This window comes from Vitis riparia, chromosome 15 (assembly GCF_004353265.1).
Source record: "Vitis riparia cultivar Riparia Gloire de Montpellier isolate 1030 chromosome 15, EGFV_Vit.rip_1.0, whole genome shotgun sequence".
Lineage (NCBI taxonomy): Eukaryota > Viridiplantae > Streptophyta > Magnoliopsida > Vitales > Vitaceae > Vitis > Vitis riparia.
The window spans coordinates 18006002-18017005 of NC_048445.1; the positions used below are offsets into that span (position 1 = coordinate 18006002).

At 29.4% G+C, this 11004-nt stretch overlaps 1 pseudogene; it reads left to right on the top strand.

The window, feature by feature from the left end:
* Window positions 1-999: 999 nt before the first annotated feature.
* Window positions 1000-8984, top strand: LOC117932029 (annotated as a pseudogene).
* The last annotated feature ends 2020 nt before the right edge of the window (window positions 8985-11004 follow it).

Consider the following 11004-nt stretch of genomic DNA (forward strand, 5'->3'; position numbering starts at 1 on the left):
CAAACTCAAACAAAAAAAAAAAAGGAAAATAATAATAAAATAAAATAAGAAAAGTAGAAAAAAGAAAAAAGAAAAAAGAGAAAATAAAGATCCCCTTCCAAAAATGTCTCCCATCTTTCAAGGGCCTTCCTTTCCTTTTCTTATACTCAAATCTTCTTTTCCTTTTCCATGGTCAATGCCCTCTCAAAATCTTCATTCTCTTCCTTTTTCTTCTCCAATCATTTCAAAATTCAAAACATTCTTTCTTCAATTTTTTTCTTCTCATCAATGAAAGGCGCAATCCACCTTATTTTCTTTTCCCATACATGCACATTGAAAATTTAAAGCAAAAATAATAATAATAATAATAATTTAATTGTAAAGTCAGTAATGAAAGTAAAAAGTAAAAATAAGTTGCCTAAAATGAAATCAAAACAAAAACAAAAACAATAACAATACAACAAAAAATCAAGTTAGAAATAAAAATAGAAATTTAATTTTAAAAATTTCTAACACTATTTGACCATTGTTTTCTTTCTTTTTAAAGTGAAATAAAGAACATTTTTTTAAAGAATAAATAGAAATTGTTTTCATCAATTTTTAAAAAATATTTAGAAAATATGGGTTCGTTTGATCATGTTTTATAAAATTTATTTTTAAAAACTTTTTAAAATTAAAGAATAAAAAATAGTTTCTAAAAACAAGTTTAAGAAAGAACCCTAAATTCTCCATATCTTATCCTTAGGTATGTTTATTTGTACTTTTCTTATTCAAATTTTTAACTAAAATTTTGAAAACAATTTTGAATATGAAGTTTGGCAGCATGTTTTACTTTTTACTTCAAAATTTTGACAACAAGAATTAAAAATATTTTCTTTCACAAATTTATGATTTGAAAAATAAAAACAAAATTAGAATCTGCAAACATGTGTAATACTGAATTTTAAAATTAAATTAAAACTATGATTCATAGTATTTATTCATGGAAAAGACAAGATAGAGGCAAAGGCTCTTTATCACATGGAAGGGGTGTTGATCAGATGGCTAGCATGGATATTCACATTGACACAGTATAGGGCGCACTCCAATGTCTTCACAGTATCCAGTACCATTCTTATACTTGACACCACAGTTCTGATTGCAACAGTCATTCCAACATTGAATAGTACAGGGATTCCCTGCGCCGTAGCAGGTTTTTGGTTTGGGAGGAGATGGCGGCGGCAGAGGACATTCGTAGTAGCAGGTACATAAAGGAACATTGCCGGTTACCTCACAAGATCCCTCCCCACCAGGATGTAATTTAGTACATCTTTGTGCGCAATCGTGGCCACACAGTCCCAAACCTTCACTGCATGGATCCCCTCGAACCACACCCACCATTGTAAAAACTGCAACATCACCCATTATTAATTTAGAAAAATATATATATAAAAATAATAATCATGCAACATGCATGATTTTCAGATACATTTTTTCTCGGAAACCAAACAAAAAGAGATTTACCAATAACAAACATCCATAGGAGAAAAACAGAAGTTGGCGAGGCCTTTGACATTTGATGAGAATTCATAATGTCTATTGGAGAGAACTTCTTCATTGTATCATATATAAAAAAGGGCAATTATGTTTTGGATCTTCACAGTATCATATATAAAAAAAGGGATAATTATGTTTTGGATCCAATTGAGTCCAAAAATTAAGATTTGACCTATCAAAGTTATATAATTGATGAGAATGATATAAAATATGAAGAGACCAATATGCCCTTCAAAACTATTTTGAGTATTATCTACCATAATATTTGACAAACTTTTTTATCTTAATTTTTTTTAATAATTATTCTGAAAATTTATTATTTTTAGAAAATTAATTTTTTTAAAAATATATATTCTAAAAATATATATCATTTAAAATAAATAAATTTGACATATTTTTAGTTATTTTTTATATACACAATTTTAAAAATATATATTTTCCAAGATGTTTGATTTTTAAATAATAATAATAATGATTTATTTTTGTTTTTTTGGAAAATGATGTATTTTTTTCCAAATCACTAAATTAAATTAAATTTTATTGATGTTTACAAAAGGAATAAAATTTGAATTAATGTTTTTCTACTTTTTTTTTTCGTAGTCAATAAAGGTCATTTTTAGAAAGATAAAAAAGTTATATTATTCTTCTCAATTTTCATACTTCCTCTAGGTTTTGGATTTAAATGGTAAACTTATATGAATCAAAACTTAATTTTTGGTCCCAATTAGGTCCAAAACACAATTGTCCCTATAAAAAATACCCTCAATCTTCCATACCAAAGTTATATTTTCCTATTAGGATATTCAAACTAAATAATTTCTTTCTATTTTCTTCTTTATGATCTCTATTATAAGATATATTGATTGAGAGTATATTTTGATATGGTATATTGATTGAGGGAATGTCATGGCAACCACATAGTCTTCTTGACATATTGGGAACACATTGATGAAGGTCACTTAGATTATAATTTAATTGTAGTTGGTTGAATTAAATTTATATTTATAGTTAATGGAATAAGCAAGGTAGGAATATGGTTTGAATTCTTTTGAGCCCTTTAAAATTAGAAAAAATATATACACCCTACCTTTATATATTAACTTTTGAGAAAAGATTTCATATCAAAGAGGAATTAGACCATGATTGCTAAAACTCAAACAAAAAAGAAAAAGAATAATAATAAAATAAAATATGAAAAAAGGAAAAAAGAAAAAAAAGAAATATCCCCTTCCAAAAATGTCTCCCGACTAAAACTCAAACAAAAAGGAAAAAGAATAATAATAAAATAAAATAGGAAAAATTGGAAAAAAAGAAAAAAAGAAAAAAGGAAAAAAAGAAAAAAAGAAATATCCCCTTCCAAAAATGTCTCCCGAGTCTTCCTTTTCTTTTCTTATACTCAAATCGTCTTTTCCTTTTTCATTGTCCATGCCCTCTCAAAATCTTCATTCTCTTCCTTTTTCTTCTTCAATCATTTCAAAATTCAAAACATTCTTTTTTTTTTCAATTTTTTCTTTTTTCTCATCAATCAAAGGCGCAATCCGCCTTAAATTCTTTTCCATACATGCATGCAAAATGCACATTGAAAATTAAAAGTAAAAAATAAATTAATTTAATTGTAAAGTCAATTATGAAGGTAAAAAGTCAAAAAGAAGTTGCCTAAAATGAAATGAAAACAAAAACAAAAATAAAGTTAGAAATAAATATAAAAGTACATGGGCTATGACCAAATTGGGTCTAGACAAATTTAAAGGTCTACATAAATATAGCCCAAAAACTTTTGTTAACTAGAAACACAATAGGGTGTCAAACATGTCATTGTTTTGATTACACCAACCCTTGGTTAACAAAAGCAATGATATTTGGCACTTAATATCATTATAAAGATATGTTATTAATATCATTTTTGTCCTTTATTTTTTGAATATAAGTGGAGTTGCATCATTGTGTTTGGATTTTTTTATCCTTGCAATATTATTGTATTTGCCTTTCTTTGTCCTTTCTCGCTTTATTTTATATACAATTGATTTTCCATTACGTGTATTATATTATTGCATATATTTATCAATTAATTGTGTTCTCAATTATTTAAATTTTGTAAAAAGTATTTATCGCCTAATTCATCCCCTTAAATGATTACCCTAGGCTGATTAGTTCGATAACCTAACTATTTTTATTAAATTGCAACTTCTCTTACCAAAACTATAACAATTTATTGTTCCATAGAAACTTAAAAGTTTGAATTTTCAACGAAGAAAACAATTATTCAAATTTACCTCTTAAAAGTTAATATTATTGTTGACTTTATTTGTTGATTAGAATCCATGTTTATCTTCAATATCATTAATAACTTTAATTAAAAATTTGACATATCATATTAATCTTTTTTTTAAACAAAATTTTACACTATATATTTATACTACCTATAAAAGTACGAGATGTTTGTCACTTTTTTATTTCTAAAAATACCCTTATCAATACTTTAAATATAAAAGGAAATTCATTCACCCTTACATATTTGATACTTTCTCCTAAAAAGAAATTTGTAAGATCAATCTCATTCATAAGAGAAAAATGAATGCTTTAAAAAAGGAAAAACGAAAAAGAAATGCTTTAAAAGAAAAAGAGAAAAAGAAATTGGAGTAATTAACTGTGTGACATGACAGGTTCATTGAAGAAATCCTTTTATAGCAAAGCATTGCACATGGTGGATTCACAATTGTTTACCTTGATCCACTTGGCTATATCCACCTCTCTACTATTAAAAAAGATTAAATTTTCACCATTAGTCAGTTTTTTAATTATCTTACTTTAAGATTATGGTATTAAACAACAAAATCAAAGAACGATACTCAATCATAAACCAACCTATGAGAATATTTATTATTATTATTTTTTAATGTCTCTCTGTGTAAGGGATAGCAGCTTGTCGGTCCGTGCATTCTCTCAACCTTATTTTTCTATATTACAAAAATATTCACAATAAAATATTTCCTTATCTATACTACTTTCCAACTATTAATGTATCATATATAAAAAATACCCTCAATCTTCTCAATCTTCCATACCAAAGTTATATTTTCCTATTAGGATAGTCAAACTAAATAATTTCCTTCTATTTTCTTCTTTATGATCTCTATTATAACTTCTCTATGGATTGTACATTTTTAATAATTAATAATTGAGTTTTATTTGTTCCTTTATTTTTGTAAATTAATATTTTAGGCTTCATTTGCTTTAGCTTGATTTAATGTTACAAAATTTTGGTATATTCTATATGCCCCTTAATCTTTTTACAATCGTTTATGACTAATTTCGATTGTAATTGTTTGTTTCAATTTGCAAGAATCATGTTTTGGGGTAATAGGGACGCATGTAAAAAATGCGAGTCTACAAAAGAATCAAGTCATATATATAATCAGGACAATATTGAAATCACAATATACAAGTACATTTTTTTTTTTTGGTTAATTCACCCACTTATGATTAATTGCTTATATATCATTATCATCATTTTGTTGCCTACTTTGATATATATAATAAATTCATTAGCTAACAATAATCAATAGTATTTTTTTTTTCAATTTTCATTCATAGTTTATTATTAATGTTATTGTAAAAATAAAAATAGTTATGCAATTGTGATTACATATACTTACAAAAAATTAAATAATCAATATTTATATTTCTACTTATTAAAATAAAAATATTTATATATTTATCATAATCTTAATAAATTAAAATAAATATAAAGAAATTATTTGATTTAATATTCCCTAACATTCTAATAGGAACATATAACTTTACTATAGAAGGTTAAAGTTATGTTTGGTTATAAGGAAAGGAAAATAATGCTAAATAAGATGATTTTCTTATGTTTAGTTTTACAATAAATTTTTTTAAAGAAAATTAAATATCATTAAAATTAGTAAGAAATTTATATATTTAAAAATTATTTAATCTTTATATAATAGAGGAAACTAAGTGAAATTAGTTCGAATAAACATATAAAAATAATTTATTAATTTTGAATTTTTTTTTATTTTCCTTCATTTTTTTTCTTTTCTTCCATTTTTCCTCTTCATTTTCTTTTCCTCACATTTTCTCTCAAATTTCCCAAAACCAAACATAGCATAAGAATATTGAGATTGAGGAAATGTGGTTGCAACCATAGTGTCTTACCAACAGATTGAGAACACATTGGTCAATGTCATTAAAATGGATGTATTAAAAATAAGATAATTTAATATTTTAAAATTTTAAGCAAACAAAGATGCGTCTCACATTTTGATTAAGGAAAAACAAGTGTATTAAAAAGTATAAAACTCTAGTCTGAAAGTTGTTTTCCAACATTTATTAAGAATGTATTTGGTAATAATTTTAAAAAGTGTTCCTAACATTTCTAACACTTGAATGATAAAAATTTTTAAGTATTAAAAACACTTTCTATAATCACTATTAAACGAACTCAAAATCAATTGATACGTTATAAAAATATATGAAAATAGTTTCAACTAGCTAGCATGACATACACGATTCTATGCAAATTTCAGTTTAATTTTTTTAAGTAGTTTAAACTTTTTCATAGTTTCCATTTTAAATTAGGTAACCATTTTTTTTGTGGTAATTATTCTTAACTATCATAAACAAATAGAACACTAGAAAATTTAAAGTACTTTCTTAATAGAATATTTTTTTTTTTAAATATGTTTATGTTATTTCATTTGAATATTATATAATTGACATAATTTCTTCCCTACTTACATAGAAAAATGAAATTAAATTTGAAAACATTTACCAATTCAACATAAAGTTTCTAAATTTGAAACTAATTAATTAAGCATAAAATTAATAATATAAAAGAGAATAGAGCATAAAAGATGTTGAGAAAAATAGTTAGATGGTTGGAATTTAGAGTGTGTTTGGTAGTGATTCTAGAAAATGTTTTTAGTTTTTTTAACACTTGAATGATATAAATTTTTAAGTGTTAAAAGGGTTAAAAACACTTCATAAAATTATTACCAAAGGGACTCTTAGTTAGATAGTTAAGCATATGTCTGTTAATTATTGGTTTATGAGCATTTCTATCATCATTTGAGAATGATATATAAACTTTGTAATAGCAAAAGAAATCAGCATAAGAAAATCATTTCACTTTAGATTTTGTTTTCTATTTTCATTTCTCTTTAGGTTTCGTTTTCTAAATTGGTATAAGAGCCATCTCGATCAAATGGTCGTCCTTGACGATTCAAAAAATTCTTCACAAGAAACTTCATCATCTTTCTCATGTCTTAGTCCAATTTCCTTTTCTCATTCAATCTCTATAAAGCTTACAAATTCCAATTTTATTCCATGGAAGCAACAAATATTGGTAGCTGTTCGAGGTTATAAACGTCAACATTTTCTTGATAATTCAATTAAAAAAAATAAATTCAATTCTAAATATTTGGATTGGGAGCAACAAAATCAATTATTGATGTCTTGGCTTTTGTCTTCGATGTCTGAAAACTTGCTTCTTTGAATGGTAGGTTCACATACGTCAGCTCAGATTAGGAAAACTTTAGAAGTTTACTTTACCTCTCAGAGGAAAGTAAAGATTTCTCAGTTCAAAGTTCAGTTTCAAAATACCAGGAAATAAATATTGAGGTGTTGATCTTTTAGCTTCAGCTGGCCATGTTATTTCGAATGATGATCATATTGAGGTGATCTTTGATGGATTACCATCAAATTATGATACTTTCATTCAGTCAACAAGACTAGAACAGATGATTATAGTGTTGATGAAATTGAGTCATTATTATTGGCTCAAGAAGCTCGAATAGAGAAACGTGCTACAAATCTTAATTCAAATTCATCAAATAGTGAATCTTGCCACAAACAATAATTCATACAAGAAGTCTAATAGAGGTGGTTTTCACAATTCTGTACAAAATAACAATGGTAGAGGTGTTTTTAATTCTAACAATGATGGTTTTACTCCCAATTATAATCAAAATAGGGGTAATTCTTTTTCTCGAGGCTACTACAATGGTGGAAGGAATTCAAGCAATAATGGAAGATGTCGAGGATAGAGCAGAGGTTGTGGTGGCTCTTTGAATCAAACTAAGCCACAATGTCAACTATATGGAAAGTTTGGTCTTGTTGTACGGGCATGTGGATGTATGCTATAAATGAACATAGCTTTTCGTATTAGTTAAATGACCATAGTAGCTTAAATGTGGGATTGAGCTGAAACTTGTTCTTTTAATTCACAGTTGGAGCTGAAGCTGATGATGATGGGATTGAGCTGCTGTTGTTCGAAGTTAAGGGTAAGGATATAACAGAGCTTATTGCATCTGGAAGAGAGAAATTGGCATCAGTGCCTTCTGCTGGTAGTGTTGTTGTTGCAACTGTTGCGGCTAGTGGTGGTGGTGGTGGTGGTGCAACACCTGTTGCCACATAACCAAATAAGGAGGAAAAGGTGGAAGAGAAAGAGGAATCAGATGAGGTAAGCGTTCAATGATTGGGTTGGCACTAAAACCAGCACCTTAGTCTTATTGAGTCACATATCAGCTGTCCCTAATGGTCTTTTTGGCTACTCTTGGGATTCACTTTATGCATTTTAAGAGTAAATCTCCACTCCTTCATCATGCCTCAACAATGAGCTCTCCTTTAATTCCTGCATATAAAGTGGCATTCATATGTGTGGAGCCAGATGTGTGCTAGATTACCACAATTTTGGTCTCACTTATCTTAGGATTGGGTTGCATGATTATGTTTTCCCAATGAGAAAGCACAACTAGATCCTACCTATGTTCTCTCAAATTAAGTAAAACCATGATGCTAGAAGCTTAGAACTTTGATGAGCTTCTGGATCTCTATTTTTGCTTACTTTATGTTGTATGGTTATTTTGACCTTTATATTATTTGAATGCTAGACTCACCTAACCCAACCAACATGCCTTTGCCACTGGTCTAGAACATTTTTGGCTACAAACCTTAGATTTTGAAGCATTTTTCAGATTTGATGCTCTTTGCTATCTCTATCTCTGATTGGGAAAAAAAAAAAAATCTAATTTCCACATAAAAGGAATGGTTGTTATTTGGAGCATGAGACTTTAGTCTTTCATGAATACAGATTACAGAAATCCTTTTTTTAGTTTGATTATATGCAATTAAATTTGAGTACTTTTGGCTGCCCAAGTGTGGTTATGTAATGTGGAACTTGCAGGAACCATCTTACTGCGCATGTAGCCTCTCCACTGTCCTGTCACTGCATTGGACTTTCACATAGAAAGCACACTGATTATGCCTATATAGCCAACCTTAATTGTATTAAACACATGCACAAATTTAATTCCTCAGGAACTGATATATCTTTCCTTTTGTTTCATTCATTGCAGGACATGAGCTTCAGTCTATTTGATTGATGGAATGGGATTTTGATTTTTTCATATGCTAAGATTTCTCAAATCTTTATACTATTTTGGGAATTCAGGGTTCTTTTTTCGGAGACGATTTGCTATTTCATTTTTAACCACAATGATTTGCTAACTATGTTCAAGCAATTACCAGTAATTTAGTAATGACAGATTTTAATATTTATTTATTTATTTATTGTGTATTTCAGAATTGACATAATCAACTAATTGCTAAATGATCCATCACTATTGGAAATTCAATATTGTTTTTTGCAGCAACCCTTCTCTGTTGCTAATAGGTTCAGAAGGTGAGGATTACATTTGAAGTAAGGATGCTATTTCAATATATTGATGTCAGTTTGTTGGAGTGCCTAAATCTAGCAATACGGAATGGAATGGTTGTTTATATGTTATCCCAGATTCACAAGAGGAAACTATCCCAGGGGAACTTTGGGGGATGCCACCACCCACCCAAGCTTGATTGTGTTGTTTAGTCCTCTCACCAGGGGTGACAAAACTGGAAATTCCCCTCAAGTGAAGGCGCTTCCAGGCAGGTGAAATCATTCATTGTTCCACATTCTGCACACTTATTTTGAAATAAAAACCAAGGAAATTTCACACAAGAGAAGGGGCCAATTACCAAGGCGTTGGATTAAGTGGCAAATTGATCTTTAGGGTTGTTGGTCTTGTGGTAGCATTAAGGAAATTTCACACAATTTTGTGGGGGCTGCAACAAGACAGGTAGCCTAAGTGGTAGGATCACCTTTTCAACCAACCAACATTCAATCAAATCCATTGTTATTTGAGAAAGACAAACATATCATGCTGTGAACCCCAGCAGATTCTCATCATCAGTTTGAATCATCTCATTCTAGTAATGGTCCAAGAGAAGGGCACCTCAAGAGAACATGATACACCATATCACTAGAAAATTGAAGCATTAAGGTGTACAATACTCATCAAATAGTCGTGCCACAGCCCACAAATGAACATGGAGGATGATTCCCACCATTTTTTTTTTCTGAACAAACATGCAACTTTCTTGTGAAGACCTCACCAAATAAAAGAACAAGATCCAGAATGGTTCGTTAATTGAGCCATATAAAGGTTCCAACCACAAAGATGAAATGTCCTAGTGTTCAATCGTTTAAGCAAAACAAAAAATGCAACAATTGAGTCCTACTATTTTGGTCGACTATCGCAGCAACTCTTTCCACGTTCGTGGGAAAACCACACCACAACTCCCTCATCATTGCATTTCAATCATTTTGACAGAGAATTCGCCTTTCCAACTGCACCAAAAAAGAATCAAAATGAGAAAAAAGTTCACAAACTCTCATCTACAACCACCTCAACCAGGATCACCAAAGGGGACTGACAGGAATGGGGGCTCCATCTAGCCCGCATGAGAAAACATTGACTCGATATTAGTTGTTTGGTACACATCCCATGTCATACCGCATGAAAAAGTTCACACAGCCCACAATGCTTTGCCGATTATAATATTCATGCTTGATTCCATTCACAAATTAACTCTGCTACCTGTAGAAAATGCTAGCACAAACCTAGGTATGAGCTAATCCCACTTAAGAAAGGGAAAGAGAATGCAGGATACTTATCTTTAGTAAGAAAAGTAATGCATTGGACACATGTCCCCATCCCATTACTAGTACCATGATGATTAACTACACATGCAGTCACAATGGTATTTTGCAATTCCTCAATTTTGTCAAATCCACATTTAGCAAGGAAAGGACTGAGAAAAGATCCAAACTATCAAGGTAGTACCTGAGTTACATTAAGGTAGTACCTGAAGACCATTAAGATAGTACCTTATGTGCATTAAGGTAGTACCTGAAATTTCTAATGATCATTAAGGTAGCTTATGTAATCATCAGAAATTTAAGGTACTACCTTAATGATCATGAGGTACTACCTTAATGTACCTCAGGTACGACCTTAAGGCACCTTGGAGAAATGTTGCTCTTCTGTGACTTAAGTCAGAATTAGTTCATTGCATTACATATTGCAGCATGGCATTGTTATGTTCTTATTGCTTACTCATTCGGTAGCTTATGTAATCATCAGAAAT